Source organism: Parasteatoda tepidariorum, chromosome 3 (genome assembly GCF_043381705.1).
Source record: "Parasteatoda tepidariorum isolate YZ-2023 chromosome 3, CAS_Ptep_4.0, whole genome shotgun sequence".
NCBI lineage: Eukaryota > Metazoa > Arthropoda > Arachnida > Araneae > Theridiidae > Parasteatoda > Parasteatoda tepidariorum.
In genome coordinates this window covers 32,763,181-32,785,433 of record NC_092206.1, presented here as the reverse complement: position 1 = coordinate 32,785,433, position 22,253 = coordinate 32,763,181, and the positions used below count along the sequence as shown (strand labels likewise).

Genomic DNA, 22,253 nt, shown 5'->3' with positions numbered 1-22,253 from the left:
CGAAGCTGAGAAGCCTTGATCTCCTTGACCAAATAATTGTCTCGAGTTACAAAATCATTTTATCTGAAATTATCATTAAATAGACAGCAGATAGAATTTAATAGAATTAAGCTTTAAATAGACAGTAGATAGAATAGGCAACCAATGCCGTTTTTAAGTGGAACGTTATTTGCATGGTACCAAAAAGTTGGTAACAGACAGTTAAAAGTTGACAAATGAAATAATAGAGAAATGTAAGGCAAAAGAAAATAATAAAATCTGTGCCAACTACTACATAATGATAATTAATGTATCGAAGAATTATTTTTGTACAAAATGTAAATTTGACGAAGTAACTTCGGGGAGCTACTCAGTATTTTTTATTGTTTCTTTATAAATTCCCCATTATTTCCCCTATAGATATTTATTAACAAAAAAGTTTATTAATTTCTCCTGTGCTAGTGTTCTCCTTAAGTGTACTTCAAAGAAGATAGTAATTAAATGAGCTTGTTGATCCTTACAAAAAGGCATCTATTATTTACATTGTAATTATAATCTCTTTGAAGTGATTTTTTTTGTAGTTCTATTAAATGTCTAATTAAACAGTTAACAAAGCAAATGGGTAAGAAGAATAAGATGTTCTAAAACATCTTTGATTAAAAGAGAGATTATAAAATAAGAAGGATAAATTGTCATTGTTTTAAACACTTCAAGCTTAGAAAGATTAATAATAACAGGACGTTTGTGTAAAATTTCTCAAAGATATTAAATGTTTAATTATGAAGTCGCAAGTTCTTAATGTCATTTAACTTAAAATTGAAGCAGATCAAATAATAATAACCCTAATTTTATAATTTTAATTAAAAAGGAAATTTTTTATTTAAACGAAAATAATTCCATATTTATAATATTTATAGCTTAAGTTATAAATATGACATGTATAAATCAAATGGAACGTAATATTTGAAAAAGATAGAAAGAAAAAGGAGAAAAACGTGGAAAAATAAGAAAATTAATTAGTGTTATTTACTGCGCATAAGTTGCAAGTATATAGAATTCATAAAATAAGCTAAAAATATAGATAAAAGATGAAAAATATTAAAGATTAGTGAAAAGAGAAGCAGAAAAATTAAGAAATAATATTTAAAAGCCTGAGAACAAGAGAATGAGAAGATATAATCTCTTCATCAGCTCACACGATTGATTCCGCAAAAAGATGTGCTTTCTAACATTGTATCAATATAGCCAAAGTAAAATATATCAAAACAATAGTGTGAGGAGCATTTAAAAAAATAAATAAAATAATAAAAGAAACGAAACAGAGTAGAACACATTAAGTAAAAAATTTATCACATAAAAACAGGAAATAAATTGTAAAGAAAAAAAGAGAACAGGGCACAAATTGAAATCTATAAAGCGAGTAGCGAATTTAAATGAACTTACATGTACGGGAAACTGCCAAGACAAACTTAAACGTGTTTCAGTAGGAACGCACCATAAGACAAAACCCTCCTTAAACTATTGTATTGATATATTTTTCTTTGGCTATATTGATACAACGTCAGTGAAGCGCCATTTATGCGTGAATGAAAATGTTTATAAAATTTTAGTAGTTCAAGGTTACTCATCGAAGTATGAAGGACACTGGAAACTCTTCATTAAATATTGCATAAATAAAAGAAATATTGTATTATTAACTCTGGGATTCGAAGCTCTGCCCATGGGATTGATCGATTAGCTCTTTCAGCTACAGTATACATCCAGTTGCACATTATAAGGTGGGCTTAAATATCGCCTGTATAATTCTTGTTTTTTAGCCTTATTCTAAGAGATGCAAAATAGCAAATTTTGCAGCAAATGCTAATGTTAAGAACACAAATCCCCTTCCTTTGGGCTATAGTGCTTGAATCGGAAACTAGAAGTAACCTCAAAATAAACATTGATGACTTTCATGCCTTCTAATTTATGTGCACCAAATTCGGTGTGACTCAGTTTAGAAATGCATGTATGTATTAGAAATACATAAATAAACCTTCTGCTCTAAACGTATATTAAGGACATTTTCCTAAGGATAGCTTACCTCGCTAAACTCTCGAATGGTAAATTTTTTTGCTTCCCGAAAAAGAATAAATAATGCGTTTATTTATATTACATAGAAATATTTGAAATTTTATTTTTATTAATTATTTTTCTTAAAAGAAAATGAAAGTTTTCAAGATGGTTCATTGCATTAACGCATTTTCAGTATCACAAATTTAACTGCCTATTCTATTAAGATGAAATTAAAGCTATTATTAATTTAAGCTATTATTAGTATATAATTTTTACTACTGCATTTCATACACTATTGTTTTTTTTCTTCAAATTTCTATGTAATAATTGGTTTGTATCAAAACTCGTTACGTTTTGTTTTTTTCTAAATGGGTATTTAGCGCAAAAGCACAAAGTTAATGCCTAATAATGTTATAAAATGATTCGAAAAATTATTGAAAATAAATTATTGTATGTATATTAATTGGAAAAGTGTTAATAGAGCCAGGGTGGCTCAGAAAATAGAGAGTTCACCTTCCAATGTGAAGAACCGGATTCGAAACCGAGTTCGATACGAAATCATGACCCGACTCGTAATGAGAACAATGCTGAGATAAAATATCCTCAGTGGTAGACAGATCATGGGTTAGAGTAATCTTACATTCGGGCTAACCGTGGGTGGGTCTCCTAGTTTTCCTCTCCTTGTAACGCGAATGTGGGTTATCACCATAAAAAAGCCTTCTATGAAGGCAAATTTCTCACAAAACCTGAGCCAAGAGTTCCCATATCTTTTGGATTGGGTTCAAAGTTACGAGGCTACGGAGTTGAGCCTTAGAAGTCGTAAACCTGAAATCTGGTCAGCTGTTCAACGAAGTTAATAAATTTAGACGCTAACTTAAATATGCTGATCCTAAAATACTGTTTAATAGGTTATTGTAATAAATTATTTTTAATAAAAAAACATTACTTTCCATTTTAAGCCTGATAATCCAAGCAAAATACGGTAAGATATATATATTATTCTTGATCCTTGACAAACAATAATGCTACTCCTTTTTGAGGTTATGGGCAAAACTGCCGTCTCGTCTGATAGGAGAGGCTTACATATACTGATTACTAACCATACGGTTAAGATGACTGTTTTTCTTTTCACACACCGTATGCAGAAAAATAAAGCTTTCAAAGCGCTAAAACACACCCAAAAAGGGAAAAAAGTCTTAAGAGACAATGGAAATTATTGATATTATACAAATTTGGTAGAAGAAGTAAAAACTTGCTTTTGAATTATGTTATCTAATTAAAGTTTCGTTTTCGACTTGTTTAAATAAACTTCCTATCAGTTTTAGAAACGCTTTCTATTCGGTATCTAATGATACAAACTCTAAACTCTAACGCATCAGTTTCAAAATTCAATGAATTGGCCGAACATTACTTTAGATTACATGATATATTTTTACACACTACTAATACCAGCACTTTTAATTTTCCTACCTTCCATTACAGATAAGAGAGAAAAAAATGAGTTCATTTCTCTTATGATAATAATAAAAAGGATCGGCTGCTTTTACCTTTCCATATTGAACAAAATGCTACAGATATATTTTGGCTGGTTTCCAAATGTTCTAAAAGAACTGCGTTGCCATTTATCATTACTGTAAACGCAGGTGCTGACATGTCAAGATCGCTGTGAATGGTTGATTTAGCAAGTGGGCTATGCAATTATAGTATCAGCAAAGAAAAAAAGTAACCAGTAACATTTCTAGTTTTGAGTAATTGCTGGTACCTGGAAAAGGAAGGAAAGTGCTTACTGAAAATGTCATTTCTTTTTAATTTTGTTTTTCTTTTACTTTAGCTATATATTTTACTCTCACTTGAAACTGAAAAATTAATTAGTAGGGGAATCTATCACATGGATGAATTCAGGAAGTTTGAAAATAAATGTTCCTTTATAATAAGCATTGTCCTAAACTCGGTGAGAACAAAAACAAAAAATGATAGTTTATTCAGTTACTTAAACTAATTAAACTGCTAACAAGCTAGAGTTAATGATTTTAAATGCTGACACACATTTAGAATTAGTTTGGGGTTTAGGGATGATAAATTTTAAAGTTAATTATCCAACATTTCATTGATGTTAATTAATTTAACTATGATCTTAAAAGCTTATTCTGCTGGAGGGTGCATGTAGAGAATGATTGAAGTTCTTCCAGGCCTCTCATGATTGAAAATGAGTTCTAAATGTCATGAAAACGTTTTGAAAAATTGGGATATTCATAAATGCATAAAAGCAATAGAATGTGATAGTGGAAAATGTGATAATAAATCATATTTTTAAACTCCTTTGAATAAGAACACTGCTTTTTCTTAAAAGTATTAATATAAATATATTTATTTTGCTGTTACCAAATAAAAATTTCAAAACTTCTAAATTACTTACCTTGTAAAAAAAAAATACGAAACAGTTTTATGTAACAAAAACTACCTTCTGAAAAAAATGGAGATGATCACTGTATTTCGCTAATTGGAAAATTCGCATTTTTAAAATTTGATTTCTTTGGAACTATTCGGACGAATTAGCTCAAATTTAGTATTATACGCTTCGAAATTGTATTCTTTCAAATGATATAAAAAATTTACATCGTACAAATCAAACTTTTTTCTTGTGAAATGTTTGAAGGAACAAAGAAAAAATGATACATTACTACTTAAAGTTACATTTTGCAGGGAATTAACTTAGAAAAAAGGGGATTTTATAATTGTGCGCAAAAAATTTGTGATGCGTTTAAAATGTTCTTGATATATGACGTAAAATTAACGTTAAGGGGTCAAAACTTTGGACCGCTTTCCTGATCAAATTATTCGGAGCATATTTCACACAATACTGCTACTCCCTATATTTTGTGTATTGTATCAGAAATCTAAATCTGCCTAAAAAAAGGTATGTTTATTCAGAGAAGGTAAGTATTTGCGTCTGATTTTGTAACTTAAAATATTGTCTACACTAATTTATTCGCATCTCTAACTAATTTTAGCATCTACACTAAGCATTTAGCATCAAATTAGCACCCATACTAATTTATTGAAGTCTCTATCAAACCATTAGGATTGAATTCTAGAAAGTGTAAATCATTAAATCAAAAATCATAAGATCAAAAATTACTACCTATCCAAGGAATATTAGATTAAAAATTATGTAGGGTAGTCCGTTTGTTTCTTTTCGCACTGTACATTAAGTTATTAAGCTTTAAAAAATATTGTATTTATTATGCAAGAAATATTTTAAAGTATTTAAAAAATTACATTATTTCAAATGGAAATATTAAAAGAAAGATTAAAGATCTATATGAGCAATACATTATAATCAATAGGTATTTGAAAAAAAAATATCTGAAATTATATTTTTAGTTTTTAAAGATATTTAAATTTTTAAAAGTAATTACAGTGCTTAGAAAAAATTTAAGAGCAGTAACTTATGCTTATTATGTACGAAAAATTAATGATGTTAATGAGTTTTATGCATCATTGAATTGCTACATTCTTTTAAGTACCAAACCAGAAATATGCATACATATAAGACACATAGCCATATATATATTTTAAAATAAAACAAGTCTGTTTTAAATATAAGTATGATATAAAAAAATTAAATATGTAGCTAACTATTCAGGATTTTGAATTATTTCATTGAAATTTTCCATTGAATAATTAATATTTTTAAATTTCATATAACGTCATACTAAAGTGAAAAGTAAAATTATGCTCAAGAATTGAAATTAAATTTTTAACAAACTTGATCTGAGATTGAAAAAAAAGTTCAAATTGGAAAGATATTTTAATATAAAACCAACCTTTAAAGTTGTTTTGAATACTAACAATAATAAAAAACTCTATGGAAATGCGAACTCTAAGAAAACTTACAGTGAATAAAGTTCGTATATTTAAGAGAAAGAAGATAAATGTAAAAATACAATTTAGATTTTAATCATTCGGAATGATTGTTACGTAGTTTAATACCCATAGGTTTTGTTCAAGAAATTATTTACGCTATTATATTTCAATAAAATATTTGAAATGCCGTTTCAAGAACAAAAAAGAATGTAGAAAGTTACATAGACATTATATTTAATTCAAATATTCTTTCAAAAGAAAAACAGATAATGAAAATTGGAAAACCACTATAAATAAGTTCTATGTATAAACTAGTATATATTATAAAATGAAGGAAACAAATTGAAACCGTGAATAATTGTTTTTTTTAAATGAATAAAAAGGAATTTAAAATTTAATAGTTTTTAGTCCTAAGATCGTCAAACTAAATGTGATTTTATGTTTGCGAAATTAACATTCACTTCAATTAAATAAGAAGGAACAGTTTGCAAATATCAAATATAAAAATATTATTTTTATTCCTTTATTTTCGTTTTGAACTTTGAATATTTAAAAACGATGTGACAAATAAGATTTTTTTTGATAAAAAGTGAAACAATTTGAACCAGGTTAATGTAAAACAAAAAGCTACGTAAGTTTTATCTTAATCTTTGGAAATCTAAAATTATATAAGCCGCATTTTTATTCAGTTAAAGTTTTATGCTTAAATCATTATAATATGAACACATTATTTATCGCAAAAAATAAGTTTTATTTAATAAATTAGCTTTTATTGAAATTTTTGAGAGGATTACCGAGTAATTTTTTTCCACACATGAAATATGTTGCTTTTTATATTAATTTTTACACATATTTCGCCATGTAAGTATATAAAAGTTGTTATTATATACCCGTTAATGCATTTCAATTTTCAAAAGGAATCATTCCAAAAAGAATGATGTAATTTTTTTTAATTTAAAAGGACACATCGATAATTGAAATAAAATTGATTTGTTTCAAATAATTAATATTTCGTCCATTTGTTTCTGGCTAGAATTTTAATAGCTAACTTTCACTTGGAATTTATATTTTAATTACAAAACAAATCTACCAATTTGTTAAGGAGAGAGAGAGCTTTAAAATTAATATCCATTTAAATTAAGCATTGCTCTTACGCAAAGATATAAACAACTAAGGAATTGTAATTTTCATTAGTTAAATATTTAAACTCTACTTCTAAGCTTGTAAAATTAATGGAAGAGAACTCATTTTAAAGAAAATGTTTGTAAAGTGAAACTACTTTAAAATTATCCTGTCTAATTTAAAAACCAATCTTTAAAAAAAATTCTATATTCAGAAGGTAATACAATTTAAAACTAAATTATTCATTTTAGTTAGAAAGTTTAACTCAGAAGTTCATTACGTTTCACTGCATATATTATTCAGATTTAATATTGATTACTCTTAATTTGAAATGTGAGCTTTTAAGCACTGAATATTTAACTTTGTACAGGTCTCATAAAGGATAACAAGTATTTAAGCTAAATATAGCTTCAAGTATCTAAGCAAAACAATTTAATTTTACTTTATCATACGGCCCATGTTTAATTTTGTTTACGAAATGTTTTTGAAGTTTCATAATTTAGAAAATATGCTTTAAAAATATCTGAAACTGTTTTATTTCTCCTTTAAAACACCAAAGTAAAAAAGCAACTGATAAACTTTTTATAAATAATTTGAATGATAGTATACTAGTCCTTCAAGAATTGCAAATTGCAAAATCGTGCAGAATTTCCTTTACATACTAAGCTGTGAAAAAAAAATGTCCTTTCGATTGTGTTCCTGCCTTGACGGGGCAGTGAGGCTTGAGCGCACTAATGACCCGGAGGGCTATGCCGGCTGTAGCTTGCTACTGGTAGGGTCTCCCAAGCCGGACAGGCCGAAGGGTAGGTGCCAGACTAAAAAGAACACCACCAGGAGCCAAGACAGTCTTCTACCTCACGGTGCTCCGGTCTTTGGACAACAGAAGCTGCATGCCCCCCTTCCATGAATCAGTTGAATGTCAACGGATTTATTGAAGCAACAACAAAAAAATTTTATATAGTTGTTGCCATTTTTGCTGTTGAGATTAACTAAAAGGTTTTTCAGTACATGTATCACATTTCTTATTTACTTTTCACAATTATTTATTTACTAGCTGTACCCTGCATGCGTTGCAACGCTTTCAATTTGAATTTTGTATTTAAGTGTGTAAATGACATTTGCGATTATGATTTGAAATGCAAATTTTATTTAATGGTGAAAAAAAGCAGTTAATTCTCTAGGATATCATTAGTGCATTTTCAAACAGACATGTATGGTGATGCACACGGAGCATGAAACATATTTTGGACAATGATCTGAAATAAGACTGGATCTATGGTGACATCAAGAATTTCTGCTGATATCTGATCAGTTTTAGAAGGTGGTTTTTTTTCAATAAGCCAAATTAGAATGTGTGCCTGAGGCAATCCTCGTTTTTGCCATTCAATAGAGTACACCCAACACCGTGTCTCTCTAAAAACATGACGCTTCACAATGAAATCAAGTAAAGATTATCATTTTTGTTTGAACACACGTGCTGTAATATCATGACGATCCGATGATGATTGTCCTGGTAACAAAATATCTCTAATTTCAACCCAAGCAGAATTGCACGTAAATGTAATAAATAAATCTAGGAGCCCATATGCGAGAACATATGTCATTGCATCCTGTGAGTATTCATACATGTGCCTTGGAGTCCAAGGCACATGTATGAATACTCAGACATGTATGAATACTACATTTGCAGGGAGTCCAAGTTTTTCTCCCTGCAAATGTAGTCGGCAATATAATCATTTTCCCCACATCATTAGGATTAACGTTACCATCATTAATTATTGCATCCCGTAAATGAATGCATTCTTCTGAACGTAATTTGGTTTGATTTAATTTAATATACAGTAGGCGTTCAGTTTCAATTTTCGCATACATATCGACAATGTATTGATGAACTAATTGTCGACATTTTAAAGTATGATTATCAGCGTTTTGGCAATCATTAATCTATATGCATAAAAACTTATTGCACTTGCTTTCTTATTGGTTTTCTCGCCTGTTTGCGGACTTCTTAATTTTATGTTAAAATAATATCCCTCCTCTCCTCACCAAAATAAAATAGGATATTGCAATGCATCATATGATCGATACGTTTCTGAGAACTCTTTGAACGTCACGATTTCTGCGATGAAGAACTGTATCGCGGGAGGTAAATTCTTCGCCAACTATAACAATAGCCACTTCATCCAATGTTGGCGCATTGTATTTTTCTTTGTGGTGGCCTACAGGTGTTTTTTCAGCTCTAATAACAACTTTGTAAATATCGGATGACATTTAGTCTAGGGCAATTGTGAACAGCCTAATTAACTGATTATGTTGATCGAAAAATTTTTGTAATACGGTAACAATTTTTCGTTTAGTGCCATTGTTTACCTGACAACGTTGATTGACTTGATCATTTGTGTTATCCATGAAATAAATTTGTAGAAATTTATGATCTGCGTTAGGCATTGAAAGAAGTGATCCTTGCACGATGATAAATTTGGCCTTGCACTTTGAATGTTGGGATGTAATTCTCGTTCAGGATACGTGTAGCACCGAATAAAGTCATTTAGAAACACGAATTGTACCGGCGTATATGCGCCAAAAAATGTTTCGATTGGTTTGTTTGACCTGATACGAAGGTTGATAATGTCTCGGCAGGCGACGTAAAATCTTGTAGTTTCTGTATGCTTCTAGAACAGCAAATTTCAGCTGTTTCATTTTTAAATTTGAGAGCATTACAAAACATACTTATGTTACATGTGTATCCGATGATGACACTTGGGGGAAGACTATAGTTTGTTGTCGGATCATAGTGAAATGCACTGAAATTCAAATCAGAGTATTGGCAGCGTCTGAATAGCGAAATGCGTTCTCGGTCGGTTTTCATTCTTGCTTCCCGTTGCTCTGATGTTTCCGACGAACGGGCTTGTGTAGTTCGTAGTTGATTTGTTGACAGTCTTCTTTCCTGTTGCTCAGACGTTTCTAAGGAACGGGCAAAAGCATTCTGTTCTCGATTAGTTTCAAGTCTTTTTCCCGTTGCTCCGATGTTTCTGAAACACGGGTAGTTCTCTTTTTGCGCGCTTGAGATGTCGACCGACTAAGAGCGATTTGCTTAGGCGGCATATTTTTGCAAATATTCTTTCTGACAACGAAAAAGAAATGTAAAAGTTGGCAGTGGTCGCAAATTTGCTAAATCGAAATATCACATACATATTTTAAATAATAAAAAGAGCAATAAAAATGAGATGAATAAGAAATATGAAAATTATAAGATTTAAAACAAAAATCAATTTTATAAATGAAAGAAATAAAATGGATGAATTCGAAAACTTTGCATAAATAAACAAACAAACTAATAGTTTTCAAATGACAACTGTCACAGCACTGAAATCTTCGAAAAGTATATTTAATTTTGCTAACCTAAAATTACGTACTAAATATAAATATTTCTGAAAACGTGCAATTTGAATGAAATTTGCTTTTGTCTTTATATTTATTAAACAGTTTTCACAGTACTGAATCCGTGATACGACCAACAATTAAGAAATGTATTCTCGTTGATTTTACTTGCTTGTGCTCACCTGACATAAAGGAAAGCGCGAATTAAAAATTAAAGTATATGCAATTTACTTTAATTTACTTTTCTAAATGAATAGAGTTATAAGATAGAAAATATCACTCTTGTTATCTTCAAGATATTTGAAAATTGAATCGTTTATAGCAAAATTTAAAACAATGGCTAGCTTTTAACCAATCAGAAAATTCCATTTCGACTTTCACTGATATCGCTGGAACGGTTTATCGCACGGGATAAAAAGTATCCTATGTCCTTCTCCTGGCTCTAAACTACCTCCCTGCCAATTTTCAGCTAAATCGGTTCAGCCGTTCTTGAGTTATAAGTGAAGTAACTAACACGACTTTCTTTTATATATATAGATTTATTTATTAATCTTTTGTTTGTTTGTTAATTGACATAACATATTTCATACGCATTGGAATCAATTTACGGCTTGATTGCAAAATCATTTTATTTAAAACAAAGCAAACTTTTAGTAATACAATTCCCCTAAATCTTTTAAACAATTATTTTATTATTTTGTTAATTGTTAAATTTATATAATTTTTTCACGACAACTTTAGCTTTGCAGGGAAAAAATATCTAATTTACCTTAACATCAAAATGGAGCTGACTATACAACAAAATGTTTTACAGCGTACTTTTTCTCTGACTAACATTAGGATCAGAATGTTTTGTAGCAAGAATGCCAACAGCATGAACACTACTTCTAAATTTGCTCCCTAAATGAAACTCTGTTAGAATTGTTTGTCTGTGATCGCACACACATTTTCAGCAATCACAAAATAGTGTTAGGCAGCTCTGAATGTAGAAATATTTCACATGCAAATGACAATAGTAAAACTAAAAACTTTATATCAAGGGCGTAGCGTAGAGTTACCTTCATTCGAATTAAGCACAGAAATAATTAAGATCTACGATTTCTTATTTTTAAAATTATTTAAATATATGACTGATGTGAAGCAATCGGAGAATTTGATTTATTTAAAAAAGTAGGAAAAAGAGAAACTGAAATAATATAATTTTATAAAGAAAAATGTATGCAAATTTTTTTTCGGAACAATTATTTAAAAATATGCTTTAAGAATTTCCTTCTTAGAAATTCTATACTTTAATGCTTGAGGAAATCTAGTGATTTTTTCTCTCGTTTATTATTTTTTATTAATCGTTCACTTTTGATAATTTAAATAATTGAAATAACTGTTTAAATTTTTCATACGAACTATGATATCTCTTATTATTTCCAATACTGTGAAAATTAAATCTAATCAATCTTATTCTTTCAATTTGATTATGATATTATGATTAAAGTTAAAGCGGAACATGGCTAAACTTAGTCCGTTATTAAGTTTTCTCAAATTTTTCTCTGTATTATGCTTCAACATTGAGCTGTTAACAACACTGAGCCCTTTGAGTTAATCTTTGGACCCACTAGTTGAGTTAATCTTTGTTAACCCATTTAGGACCGTATTTACAAATGCACAATAAATTGATCCTACCTTCATGAGCAACTTTATCACATATAAGACTGTCCATGATCCCACGGACATGTTCTCAATTTTTCTCTCGTATTAAATCTCGTATTAGTATGTGCACATTTTCTTTAGTATGCATATTCTCATAGTTTGCGGGCTTCTTGCTCTTCCTGTTGACGGTTCAGGAAGTTTATCGAAATTCTTCCCTTTATTATGTTTTATTAGTGAATCGTTACATGGTTAATTTAACACTTCTTTAAATATGCACAAAGTTCACACAGAAAATTGGTCCATCGTTAAAAAGATTTGTCATAGAGTGTTGGGAAGATTTTTTGGTTATTTTGTGATTTTAAATGGCATTTTCTGTCAAACAATCATTATTACTCATTTTCAAATAAGTTTTTTTAACGGTTTAGTTATGGCAACCAAAATCGTATATCAGTTCAGAAACGGTGAAGTAACTTAAGGTAAAAGAAGAACATCCAGTTAAGCTTATATGTCTTACTGTACGTAATTGATAAAGAAGGGGACAGCAATTTCCTGAAGATCAGAAGCGATACCTCTGTTGGCTTTGCAAGAATCGTTTCCTGCATCGAACTAAACTCCTTGGTGTCCAAGAGTCCAAGCTACAAGCAGCTCACACTGGAGGTCATTGATAAGATCCAGAGGGACGCAATCAAATTAGACACAGAGGGAAGTAAAAGTGGCAATAACGAATCAGGTAGATGTATTTATATAAAAATCACAGATGGAACAGAATTCAGAACAAAATACATATTAAAAAAAATAGAACTCGACTTTCACTAAGTCTTTAGAAGTGAACTTATTGCCACTGGAATAGAAGAAAGGATCATATTGGTTGAAAAGCACTTTGGAAAGGTATGTTGTCCATGAACAACAAGGGTACAATCCAACATCTAAGAGTTTGGAATGCCGAGGGAGATATGAGTATTATTTCCACACAAGATTTTTTTACATCTGCAATGGATGCCCTCGCTCGTAGTTATTTACTGTAATGAAGTTAAATTAACTTTCAAAGGGGGGCTCAGAGGACACAATCAATGCCTTATCAGGACATTCAGAGAAGTCTTCTCAATCAGGATTAATGGGAAAAATCGGAAGTGGAAATTCCTTCCGGAAAATAAATATTACAGGAGAATGAGCACTGGTAGCTCATTTTGCCTCACTTTGAGCCTCATGACCGAAAATTCAAGACACGCTTATCCAGATTTTCCGGTGATTATTTGATGGGAAGCTGAGCAGGATCACAATTTGAGCTGATAGCAATTCACCAACGACGACTTTTAAATAGAAATCTTTTACTGGCCCTTTTAGAAATGTATGAACTTATAGAACTATACTCCGTGTAATTAAAGTTGGCATTTCAAGGTCACCTTTTCTCTTCGTCGCCTTGGTAACAATGAAATGCTACTATTTTTATTCACGTGGTTATGAGTTATAGATACTCTATAACTCATAACTGTATATCATTATAATATTATTATAATAATGACATACGATCATGGGCAAATAAGTAGGATTTGTGGATACCATGGTTACGGAGGGGAGGAATGGGAATATCGCGTAGCTTTGAAATGCCTATCTGATTTTAAAGAAAGATAGCCTAGCTCTCCTTAACGCGGAGGAAATGAAATAACTACATAGTTTTTTTTTTAGTATGCGAAGGCAATTTTCATAGCAAAGTTAAAAAAAAAATAATACTGAATTTGATTGTGAAATATCATTTGCTAGTAATTTGTTACATTATTTTTTGTTCTAAATGAAGATTTTTTCCCTTAAAAATGACCAAAATTATTTTAGAAATAATGCAAGTAATAGTTTCTTTTATTGCAGACTATAGATTTGCTTTTGTTCGTTCATCAAGTTATATTTTAAGCTTATGTTAGCTTATAATTTCATTAACAATATCTTTTTTCTAGCAAGCTTATATATTTTAATATAAGCTTCAATTAATACACTTTATTTCACCATAGATGTAAAATTGCTGACTGCAGCACAAGTTTTTCTTTAAAATGTTCATAGTAGTTTTAATGTTATTATTTATATAATGTTATTATTTAATTAAAATCTGTAATTTTGCACTATTAAAGTACTACAATTACTATTTTCACTAATTCATTATTTATATCAACTCATATGCACTTGTTTTACAAAAGGGGCACATAAATAATTTGGTTAATTTTGTTATCTGATGTAGTTAACATGATAGTACAGTGTTTCATTAAAATAATACTGAATGAAGTGATATGTTAACTTAATATCGACGTTTAGTAAAATAGCATAATGCTGCTAATAGCAACTGTTAACAAATAAAATAGATGTTTTAGTGCTTTAATCTTCATTTTTGACACTTTTATCTACAAAGGATGAAAAATGACTCTGCAGAGAAAGTACGACATCAATAAATAGAAAACATAAAATTCTCCTACAAATAATCGATGAATAGAAACCTTTTATTGAATGTGAGTTTTAAAACAGGGTTCTTTTATCATATTGTAATTCATCCTGTCACCAGTTTCATTCATTGGACCAAAGCTGCGCTTAAAAGATTTCAAAATTAGATATATACGTGTTTGATATTTATTTATTGATATTATCATCAATATTAACACACAACAAAGAAGTTCACTACACACGGGCAAAACTCTTGTAGCATGTCATAATTGAGTTTCAGGCACGAATTTTTAAATAAATACTATTATTATTTTATTTTTCTTGGGAAAGTGCTTTAAGCACTCAAAATCTGTGATATTTTTTTATTTCCCTTTCTACCTTTTTTCTTCATTTTTTTTAAAACAAAAAAAAATTTCGTTTTGGTGTTATTTTCTTTCAATGAACCATAATGCGGTGTGAATTTTCTGCAACCATAACGAGATATTGAGTTGAACTCAATTGAACAATATTTATGGTTCCATGCCATTTGGTGCAAACTGAAGGAGAAGATGTTATGATTTTAATTAAGGACTATTTATATGATGTGATAAAAATGTTGTGGAGGTAAGCAATACTACGAAATATTTAATTGCTTTTTTATAATTGTTTTTAATTAAAGTTTTTACGTGTCTTGTATTAGAAAATAGATTTAAATACTTATCTCACAAAAAATAATTAAATATTACTTAATTGTTTTAAGTGAAACCCTGCAAAACAGTAAGCAATCCTAGAGCTATTTTATTATGATAAGTTAATTAAATATCCTTAATTAATTAAAAGCTCTTCATTTTTTAATGGCTTAAGGGACTTTCCTGTGATGCGCCAACTAATATGTGCTAAATACTAAGTAAATTACAGAATAAGACATTAAGTGTATTTCCACTGTACACTACCACAGACTCGTATAATACATGTCTCTAATAATCATGTTAAATTTAAGCCCAAGATTATATCAAGCTATCAACGGTAAGGGAAACTGCGAAAGGTTTTCTAAGTCTAATAGAGATCCATAAAAGAACCGGACGTAAATAAATTTGATAGGGAAAAAATGACCAATCATTAAGCATTTAAATAAAACCAGGAAGTCTATTGTCATTAATTCAAAAACAGGAGCAAATGATTTTTTTTGTTGAAAATTTCGAAAAAAAAAGTTGAAGGTTCTGTAAGGAATCCTATAATAAACGACGAAGATAAAGTTATTTGGAAATACGATTTTCTAAGCTTAGAAAAATACACGTGGAGGTTCGGAACTCTCGAGGCTGGGTAATATGCATAACTAAAAACAATCGCTGACAACAGTCTTTTAGTCAGAAAATAAGTCCCTCATATTATTATTGAAAACTAAAGGAGAAGCACAAATAAGACACATCGAAAGACAAAAAGCTGTCGTCATTTAAAGCTGATGTTAGCTTAAGTCTTTTAAATAACAAGTTAAGAAGAACACCCTGAGAAAAATTGGAAAACTAGGGTAAAGGATCGAAATTTTTCGAAAATTTCGAAAGGAAAAGGAAGGTCTAGCGGTCAAGCAGGGGATTGATAATGGTTTAGGAAGACAAAAGTCTAAGTCATACAGATTTCTGGAAATACTATTTTTCAGGCATGACAAATATACGTTTAGTTTCAAATCTCTCAAAACTAAGTAAACAAAAGAAGAAGAAAAACGACTTGATAACAATTCTTTACTTACAAAATAACCCCTCATTATATTATTAAAAACATCAAGTAAATCGCAAATAAGAAATGTAAGACAGAAAACTGTTTTATAAAAAAGTGCCAAAATATATTTAGGCAGAGTCTTGACTCTAATGATAGCACTTATTCATATGGCAAAAACATCTGTCTCTGCTTTATCATTTATTCTGTTCTTCCACATTGTTTTTCAGATTATCATAATTCAGCACAAACACAATTAACAATGCAGTCAGAACACTTTCATTCCTTAAATGCTTACTATCATTAAATACATTTTCTTAAATTTTCTTTTTGCTTTTATAGCGCTAATAGCGTAATAAAAAATGCTTTTATACAAATTTAATAAATTATTTATTTGGAAAATTTCAAAAGTAGCGGTTAAAAAAAACAAGCATACATGTATGGTAACATTGTTACATCAACAACTTTAGATTATCTTTATCTCCAATTCTTTAAACCCGAAATATTTTTTTTAATTAAGTGAAGAATTTTGCACAAACGGAAATTTTGAAAAAAATTTATTCGGACTGAAAAATAGACATTTGGCAGTTGCACGTTGAAGAAATGTGCATGCTATTCCCGCATTTGTTGCGTTGCTCCGACTAAGTATGTTACTCAAATGGAGGCCAAATACTCTGACCTTTTAGGCAAGCAAACAGGAGGAGCTGAAACTTCTATTTGAAGTTCTGAAGATGACTTTATCAAATATCCTAAGTGGGCAACAGATTTTTGCACTATTTTTTTAGACTTGTGAAAGTGTAAAAAAAATAGTATCAGAATTCCTTCCTGATTAGTAGCAGAATTCCCTTCTTCTCTTAAACCTGGGATCAGTTACTGTTCCTAGGATTTTTGTCCAACCTGCTAACTAATTATGAACAACAACAACATATACTCACACCTCATACCCATAACAAATATATATATATATATATATATANTAACGTATTCACATTTGCAGCATTGAATTTATCAGTTATCACCAAAATAAATTATTTTAATATTCCGAATGCAACATTTTATTATTTATTTTTCAGTTTAATTTGTTGTTTTATCTTCAAAATTGCACAAAATTTATTTGTGGAGATTAATTTTTGGATTGCAATCAATAAAACAATTATTCCTTATTTTATTACAAGTCTATTTACAAGGTAAAAAAAATGTAAAAAGAAATGATACAATCTTGCATAAATCAATGAAAGAATTTAAATGCATACATTTCGCACTGTCAGTGAAAATTGATGAGAAGGAATTCATTATTTTTCAATTTCATCCTTTAAGACTAACGGAGAAGAGAAACATTTCTCTGGAAGTGAATATATTATCACGGGGTCATTTCTTTACCTATATGAATAATGCAAAAATATAGAGGGAAATTGAATCCGATCTGTGGTCTTAACATGCAAAGAATGAACTAGCCCATTAATCGTGGATATTGCGCAGAAAATAAATCTTTGTTTAACGATTCTGCGATTGTGAAATGTGAATTTATCAAACGTATGTTTGTTTCGTTTATAATGGATCTCAAGCAAATGAAATATAATTTTTCATTTCAGACCTTCGATTCATTTTCTATATATTAAAGAAACATTATCAGCATCTCCAAATAAAATAAGGGGAAAAAATATACAGATTTATACCTTAGAATAAATAATTTAAAATGTGAATTAAACAGTAATAATTTCAGTACAATTCTCTCAAAATTAATACAATTTAATGTGGTTTTTAATGTAGCTGATAATAGAAGTTTACTTGAATAAAAAGTAATTTTACCTTCTACAAAAATAAGTATAATTAACTGCTTATAAATAACAAAAATAACTAGATGATTAAAATCTTGATTCTACTAAAAGTACCACATTTCTCGCTTTAAAAAATTTGAAGCTATAACTTGATAAAACGTTACGAAATTTTCAATAATAAATTTGATAGTAAATAAATCTTTAAACTGTAATGAATTTTTCCAAGCTTAGTAAAGTAGAGCAAATTAAATGGCCAGCTACCTCTTTGAAAAAAAATTATACTGAATATTTAAGTAACTTATATGATAAAAACAAGATCTGCAAGCAAAGTAGTTGCTATTTTTTGTTGAAAATCATACCGTTATAAGAAAAAAATTCAAAATACCAATATCAACATATTACTGGGACGTGCAGAAATAATACCAGAACCTTTGTATATATACTGGTAATTTAAAACATGGTATGTAGCAATACTAGTTGTTTTAAAATCCTAAATTTCATCAAACTTGAAACCTTAAAACCAGTTTGAAACCAAATCAGAAGTTTTTATTGCAATTAGCAAACATCTTGGAAACTTTGAAACTTTGTAGAAGACATTATTAGAAGTATTTGAAACAGAATATGGTCTTAAATACTTATTGCAGAAAGTTTTAATGTTTGTTTTTCTCGTTCCTCTAGTTAGTAACTTGTAAAAAATTTCAACATTTTATTTTTTATCTTGATTTAACTGTTTATCAATTCCAAAAGACCACTGCGTTTACATTTCTTTTATTCATTTTTGAAAAAAATCAAGTTTAAATATTAAAAACAGTTATTATGCCCACATTGTATATATTTTTTTTATTTTTATTTCCAATGGCAGACATGAAAGACAAATTTGTAGCCAAGAACAATATAAAGAAAGAACAAAAAACGGAAACAAGAGCTACAAAAATAAAGTGTCTATAGGTCTGTAATAATGCATCTCGCCAGCCAATATCGTTCCCACAAGGGCCCAGGAGGAAGTGCAGGGCAACGTCTTAGATGGTTAGCGTCCATTTCTTCTTGTTGGTTGCATAATGGACAAAGGGGGCTTGAAAAGATTTTGATTTAATACAGGTGCTTTGATAAACAGTCATGGCCAGTGGCGAGGCGAAAAAGGGCCACAGATTTTTCTCTTGGCCATGACGGAATATCTTTAATTCCTTCCAACCAGTCCTTATTTTTATTTGCTTCTTGGAGTTTTGTTTCAAATGTTGTTCGCAGAGAGATTTTTATTAGCCTTTTCGCGGTGTGGAAAGGAACTGGCTTAAGAGATATTTGTAGAATCTTGGCGGTTTTTTTGGCCAAGAAATCTGCTGTTTCGTTACCTTGAAGTCCACAGTGCGCTGGTACCCATTGCATGGCGACATTTTTGTTGTGTTGGTCAAGCCTGTGAAGGGCTTGACGACAATGTAGATTGTCGGCAGATGTGGGGGCTTTGGAGGAGGCAATAGCTTAGAGTGCGGCTTTGGAGTCAGAGAGGATGACCACGTTATTAAATTTCTCAAGGTGATACATTGTATAGATAGATATCTAACAAACTCATATGATACACATTTTGTATTATTATTATTGTTGCTTCGATGCAAAATTTTAAGTAAGAATTATGCATTTTTTTATTATTTTAAACTATGCTTGCGTCGTAAAATAATTTTTATATATGAGTAATTGTTAATGTAAATATATTTTTATTATGGCGACATACAGCGACGTACTTGAATTATAATGTCGTTGTCGTATTGTATGGTAGTCGTTTAAATCTCATATCACTTGCTAAACTTATAGGAAGCTAAACTACTACCCACAAATTAATTGTAGTAAGTTGGTATAATTTTTTTGAAAATTAATCAGTATTAATTACTTTCTTATTACTTCGTTGATATTTTATTTAAGAAAAAGAGAAGGAATAAAACCATAACAAAAATAGTAAGTATTTTATAATAATTAAAAAAATCGCATTCCTTGGCAATGGTGCCTATATTTACCGAATGTTAACAAATAGAAACGTTTATTCGGAATATTTTTTAAAGTATTTCACAAAATAAATAAATGAATGAAACGTAAATAAATTAAACTTCATTACTTATATTGCGTTTTTTTTACAGTGATTTTGGACGTATCACAAGTTTTATGTATTATGAATAAAAAAATGTTAAGTTGGATTTTAATAAAAAATATTATGTTTTACTTTTCAAAGATTCGAATGTAAATTAAAAAAAGAATATCACAACGTATTAATTTTATCATTCACTGATGTCCTAAAAAATATTTGACAAATTATGTGTAAAAGCAAATGCTATTGAGAAATGAATGTGTGTACGTCTTCAGAAAGGATAAGTGAATGTTCATTCTACATATCATTCCCATAAATGATATCATGGTCTAGACCTTCCAAAAATACTATTATGTCTGTGAGTGGAGTAGCACAAATACCTTTGCTATGTATTTCCCCGGTACCACTAGATGGCAGTTGGATGCGTTTTGTTGGTACCAAATCGAGTAACGAAAGAGTGACCCAACATTTAAAATTAATATTCGGAAGGGTCAAAGATAATTAACAATTAGAGGCCTATCCTCTTGGAAGCTGGAAGTTGACAGGCTGTAAAATGTTCTTGACTGCGTTTCTGAGACTGCGCTTGATGAAATGCTGCGTTTTCCCATAGAAAACATGGGGTTGATATTTAATGGCTGCATAGGTCATGTGACAGTACAAAATTTAATTATTTTCTATGAGTCATTGTAATAGAAAGAATTGAAACTATGGTACTAAGGTCAACGGTACAACTTGCTTAGCATTACTCAAAAAAAATGTCATTCAATAGAATATATATTAAAAAGCAAAATGATGTATCGTGAAGCACTATATCGTGATAACGGTGTTTGTTAAAAAAAACATGTTCATATGATTAATCATTAATAACAAATCTTTCATTATCAAATTTAGGATAATTATCAACAACTAAAATGCCAGGATAACTTCGCAAAAGGCTAATAATTTATAGCGATGTATTGAGGGCATTATTCACAACAATAGTTATACAATGACCAGTGCCCTCCTAAAACTAAATATAATCTATTAACAAGATTTCTAAAAGAACACTCGAAAACTCGTCTATGTTCCTTTTTAGTAAAATTTCTGTTGATGAATCTCATCGAAAGATTTCTGTTCTTAAAATATTGACATGAAAAGGTAAAACATTGTGCTTTAAAAGATCTGTACAGAAATTTTACTACCAGTTATTTAGTTTCAAGAGGACGCTGGTCAACAATACTTATTAGATATTAAAATTTTATTTCAGCACAGAAAAAAAATTGCTTGAAAGTAAAAATAATTCAAAGTAAATAAATCGAAAGAAAACACTACAACTATGTTTTTCCCCTTTTCTTAAATTTGAATTAAATTGAGATTTAAAAACTGTATTATAATAATATATTATGAAAACAAACTTCCAATAACTCTCAGCACTTATTTAACGTAATGTTATCAAAAATGATGAGAAAAAAGCTAAAGCTATGGCAAAGAACTAAATTTTTTTTGTGGGACCATTTACTTCATCATAAATGATGAATCCATCGTCTATACTAAACATCATTATCCATCATTCCATCATTACAGTATACTGAGAACATTATTGATATCGAAAGTTATAGGATACGATATCATCATGCGTATTGATACATTTAAGTAGAGTGGAAAAATATTGATCGATAAAAAAACAATGCAAATTTTGTAAAATGAAAAAAAAAATATCACGATATTTTGTAAAATATCAATCTTTTTTTATTTGATTTCATAATAATTACATCAAAAATGATTTGAAAAGTGCTCCATCATGTCATAAAAAGAAAATTTCTCTCGTGCGGAATACAAACTTTTGTTAGAAATTAATCAAAATATGTCCCCTAAAAATCAAACTGATAAATATAATGTGCTATTGAAGTGATTTCATACAGAGAAAAAAATATAATCAAAACTACCAGAATATGGAAAAATTTGACATGTTTCTTACACCATGGGAACACCAAAAAGCTCGTTAATTTCTATCGAAGCTCTTTAGTAATGATTTAGGAAAGATTAACAGTAAAATGTCATTTTATAATGTGTGTTGAAATTTCGTAAATGTGGTGAAAATTCCTAATTTTATATAATACCTAAGAACATGGCGAAAGAAACATTTATTGGGATCAATTTACTATTTTGATATTTTTACTATGTGTGATAATAAGAACTGTAATTTTGAAAAAGACTCCAACGATTTCCGGTAAGCCGTTACATGTATGAGCGGAAAACTT

At 29.5% G+C, this 22,253-nt stretch overlaps 1 protein-coding gene across 1 annotated transcript in view; it reads right to left on the bottom strand.

The window, feature by feature from the left end:
* Window positions 1-22,253, bottom strand: part of LOC107441269 (lachesin) — a 195,543-nt gene that overhangs the window by 93,234 nt on the left and 80,056 nt on the right. The window lies entirely within an intron of this gene.